The following is a 5,427-nucleotide window of genomic DNA, read 5'->3' as shown; positions in this document are numbered from 1 at the left end:
TCTGAAAACACTCTTCTGCTTTCTTCCGATTGCCCGCAACAGTGATCACACCTTTGGGACCAGGCATCTTCAATTTGAGATACACATAACATGGTCGAGCCATGAAGCGTGCGTAAGCTGGCCTGCCCAAAATAGCATGATAAGCACTCTGGAAATCCACAACTTCGAACGTCAACTTTTCTTTGCGGTAATTCTTGGAATCACCGAAAACCACATCAAGAGCAATTTGACCGAGTGACTCAGCCTTCTTCCCAGGAATGACTCCATGGAAACTCATGTTGTTGGTACCGAGTCTGGACATCGAAATGCCCATCCCTTTCAACGTCTCAGCATACAGTATGTTCAAACCACTGCCACCATCCATCAAGACTTTGGTCAGTCGAGTGCCTTCAACAACTGGGTCGACCACCAAAGCTTGCCTCCCAGGGGTGGCAATGTGCGTTGGGTGATCGGACTGGTCGAATGTGATGGCAGTCTGAGACCACTTCAGATAACTGGGTGTCGCCGAAGCAACCATATTCACCTCACGGTTGATAACTTTTAGTCGACTTTTGCTTTCAACATCAGCAAAAATCATCAAGGTGGAATTGACCTGGGGGTATCCATCATCACTGTCTTCCTTGTCCTCAACTTTGTCCGACTCCTTTTCCTTATCTTTGGGCTGTTTGCCCTGGAACTGCTGGATCAAGAGCCGACACTGTCGAGTGGTATGTTTCGGGTAAATGAGCTTACCCTCTTCATCTTTCTTGGTGTGGATGTGACATGGCAAATCCAACACATCATTTCGGTCTTGATCTTTAACTTTCTTGGGGTTCCAAGGCCCTTTGGGTTTCCCCTTAAACTTTCCTTGAGTTACAGCCAAGGCTTCCCCAGGAGCAGCTGGCTCGGCTTTCTGCTTCTGTTTCCGATTGGAATTTCCTCATCCGGTTTCTTGGGCGACTGACTTGTGCTTGCTACTCCGGAGTCGATCCTCATCTTCACCATTAGCATACTTGGTGGCAATCTCCATCATCCGGTTCGAACGAATTTCAGATTCAGTTCTCTGTACTTGACGCCTTCTTTGAAGGCACAGACTGCTTGGTGATCAGGCACATTCTCTACCGTGTGATGTAACGTGATCCATCTCTGGATGTAATCCCTCAAGGTTTCATTCGGCTTCTGCACGCAAGACCGCAGTTCCGTCAGTCCTGCCGGTCGCTTGCATGTTCCTTCAAATGTAGTGACAAACACTCGGGCGAGATCTTCCCAAGTGTAAATGCTGCTGGGTGCTAACTGATTCAGCCACGCTCTGGCCGAGCCCTCCAACATGAGAGGCATGTGCTTCATGGCCACTTCATCATTGCCACCGCTAATCTGGACAGCCACTCGGTAGTCTTCAAGCCAAGTATCGGGCTTGGACTCACCAGTGAACTTACTGACTCCAGTCGCCAACCTGAAGTTGGGAGGAATCACAGCGGCCCTGATGGCTCTACTAAAGCACTCTGGCCCTGAAACATGTACTCTGCTGCTGGTAGGTGCATCTCTGTCGTGACCTTCTCGGTGAGCTCTGTTCCTGTCGACCAAACCTTGAACGAGAATGGATCTCGCATCAAAGCCTGGTTCCCTGGGGTCGACTGGAATCCTTCGCCCAACACTATGAGGGCGCCTGTCATCCTGTTGTCGAGGCACATATGATCCACTCCTCGGGGGAGGGGTGGGCACTCGACGTCGATCGTCACGATCGAATCGGTGATCATACTGCTCACGGTTTCCGTACTGATCACGCCAGTCCCCATGTCCGTCACGCCTCGGGGGCGATCTTGGACTATGAGCCGACTTGACTATGTCTGCAGCAATGGATCTGCTATGAATCCTGTTCTGCGACTGAGAAATAGCGGAATTCTGGTCTCCTGCTGCCCGGAGTAACGCTCTTATCTGCAGCAAGCCTTTGCCAGCCTCTGATTGGGAAGGCTGGATCGACTCTGCTATACGGGCTGCAGCTGCTAAATTCTGAATCGGAGTTCGATATACCTGCAGGGGCGGAAAGAGCTGACGTCGACTGGATTCTGGAACCCGTTGTCGCGCACGCTCGTCGAGTGCTCGCTGGAGGTTCTCTAGTCGAGTGCGCTCAGCCAAGTTTGCCAGGCGCACGTCCTCCAAGGCACGAGCCTCGGGGGTTTCTCCAACGATAGGAGTGTGTAGTGCATCCATGTTCCGGCGACGAAGTTCTTCTCTCTGCAGCGACGTGAGAGGCTTGGGGAGATATTCCTCATGGGGATGCGGCGGGTCGCCTCCACCTGCGCCTCCATCGGTGCGGGGAAAACCGGGGGGACTACGCGGTCCATCGACCATCAGAACCTCCGCCGCCGGATCACTTATGTCGCACTCGGATGCGGTCTCTGCGGAGCCAGTCGAACAGGCCGTAGAGGGATTCGTCGGGCTCGATCACCGCGACTTGAGGGGTGGCCAACTGGCGTGCCACCGCGTGTCTCACCCACCGTTGAAGTCTCCACCGACCAGAGTGCTTGCGCCTGCGGGAAACAGGGAGGGAGGACAACATAGGGGCCGTGTAACACTCCGGATGTAACTTTCCCAATTTGTACTCCAACTCTTGCCGTTTCTGGCGTTAAGTTATATTTATTACCTCGGGTTCGGGTCTTTGTCTCCGTGTGTTGTTTTCAGTGTCATGCATCTCATATCATGTCATCATGTGCATTGCATTTGCATACGTGTTCATCTCATGCATTCGAGCATTTTCCCCGTTGTCCGTTTTGCATTCCGGCGCTTCGTTCTCCTCCGGTGGCCATTTCTAGCTTTCTTTCGTGTGTGGGGATTTAACATTTCCGGTTTGGACCGAGACTTGCCATGCGGCTTTGGTTTACTACCGGTAGACCACCTGTCAAGTTTCGTACCATTTGGACTTCGTTTGATACTCCAACGGTTAATCGAGGGACCGAAAAGGCCTCGTGTGTGTTGCAGCCCAACACCCCTCCAATTTGGCCCAAAACCCACAAACCCTGCTCCATGTCCTAGAGCGTTCGATCACGATCGCGTGGCCGAAAACCGCACCTCATTTGGACTCTCCTAGCTCCCTCTATGCCTATATATACACCCCCCATTCGAAATTCCCGGATCCTCTCCCCCCTAACCCTAGATCCGCCGCCGCCGGACAAAAATCTGCCGGGCCAGACGTGTCCGACCCGAGCCCCTCCGCCACGTGTCCGCCTCCCACTGGCCGCCGCCGCCGCCCCACATCGCCGCGCCGCCAGCCCGCGAAGCCCGGGGCGGGCCCTCCCCGGCCCGCATCGCCGCCCGCCGCCGCCTCGCACCAGCCCCGCCTCCTCCCTTGTCGCCGGGCACCCGCGCCACCGCGGCCAACGTCGCCGTCCGGCGCCACCTCGCCGCTCCGGCGACCGCGCCGCCGCGCCACCGCGGCCGCCCCGAGCCGGCGCCGCCCCCGTCCCCGTCCGGCGCCGCCTTGCCGTTCCGGCCGCCCCCGGCCTCTCCTCCGCCCTCCCCCGGCCTCTCCTCCAGCCTCCCTCGCAGCCCCACGAGCTCCGGCCACCACGGTCTCCGGCGGTGAACAGTGAACTCCGGCGTGCCTCGAAGTCCGTGCGCGCCAGATCCAGATCTAAAAAACCCTAGGGTTGACTTTTTCCCCTCTCCCCCTAATTTTTGTGCATATTTGACCGGCTATATCTCCGCATCCGTAGCTCCGTTTTGGGCATATAGCATATCAAAATGTTCGCCTCGATGAGTACATCATTTCATTCCATTGCATCATTTTCATTTGAGTTCATCTTGATACCTGAAATGCTGTTAGTAGAGGCCTTCGTGAGTTAATTGTCAGATCTGCTAGTTCATCCTAGACTTTTGTCATTTTTGCCATGATTAATGTGTGCATGATATGCCTGTGAGTCCTTCATATGTTTTGTTAAGCATCTTGTTATCTTTCCAGAGGTGCAACCCATGCATTTTTAGGATGTGTGTGGTGACTTGTGCAAGCTTGCAAAGTGAGGCACCCGGTAAATCTGTTTTCAGGGACTTAGTAGTTTTCACTAAGTCTGGGTTTATTTAGTTCACGACGCCGTATGTTCGTGCTGTTTCCTAGTGATCCGTGCCTCTTTTGAGGATGATCAATAAAGGAGTTTTGTTAATATTGTTATGCTCTATCCATCCATGTCTTTACTTGCAATTATGGAGCACCCTAGCTTGAGTCAATCGAGCTCTACTTTTGCTTCGTGGTGAATCTGGGCAGATCGTCAACTCGTTTGCAATTTTGCTGGCGTTGTTGTGGTTGATCCGTGCATGCTATGCCATTGTTCTTGCCATGTATAGCTAGCATTTTGTGCCTTCTTAATGGATGTATGCTTGCCTTTCCATGACTTGCACCGTAGTGAGTGCATCGAGCTCGTTTACATGCCTTCGTGAGTTATATTTCAGCATGTCTCAGTTTTCACTAAGTCTGAAAACTGATTATGTTTTTGCTATGTTCGTGTGCTTGTTAGTATATTTTGTGATCCCTTTTGACTCAAGGTCACTAAGGGACTTTTGTTAAGCTTGTTGAGTAGCTCCATGCCATGTATTTTTTTGTCATGTTCAGGTCCTGTAGCATGTCGTTTTGCTGCTCCGAAGAGGGCTTCATGATCTGAAATTTCAGACAAGTGTTAATTTCAAAGTCTGAAATCTGTTTTGCATTTGCGTTTTTGCCATGCTTGTTTGAACCTCATAATGGATGAATTGGCCGTAGCTCAGTGCTAGTCTTTTATTAAGGATCTTGTGTGCATCCCTGCCATGTATTTTGTTGTCATGTTTGGGTGCTGTAGAATGTTCATTTCGTTGCATTTAGATGCCTATTTGCTGTAAATCGCAGACCGGTGTCATTTTTGAAACGCTTGCCATTCCCAAACCGTAACTCCGATTCCGGCATTCTTTATATCGTTTTCAAGCGATTTCATCTCATCTTTCCAGTGGCACACTTGGAATTCCAAGTTGAGTCCAGCTTCATGCATTTCCTGTCATATCTTGCATTTTGCATCCCGCATCGCATCCCGCATAGCATGTCATCATTGCATCTTATTGTTTGAGCTTGCACGTGGTTGATTGTATCCTTGTTGCTCCCGGGAGATGAGTTCGCTAACGAGGAGCCCGTTGAGTTTGCTTGTGAGGATCCAGTCAACTATGACAACTGTGCAGGTAAGATGATCATACCCTCGAAATCACTACTATCTTTGCTATGCTAGTTTGCTCGCTCTTTGCTATGCCAATGCTACGATGCCTACCATTTGCTTGTCAGCCTCCCAATTGCCATGTCAAACCTCTAACCCACCTTTGTCCTAGCAAACCGTTGATTGGCTATGTTACCGCTTTGCTCAGCCCCTCTTATAGCGTTGCTAGTTGCAGGTGAAGATTGGAGGCCGTTCCTTGTTGGAACATCTTTTATTTACT

This window comes from Triticum urartu, chromosome 3, assembly GCF_003073215.2.
Source record: "Triticum urartu cultivar G1812 chromosome 3, Tu2.1, whole genome shotgun sequence".
Classification (NCBI taxonomy): Eukaryota; Viridiplantae; Streptophyta; class Magnoliopsida; order Poales; family Poaceae; genus Triticum; species Triticum urartu.
This window is presented reverse-complemented; position numbering follows the sequence as displayed.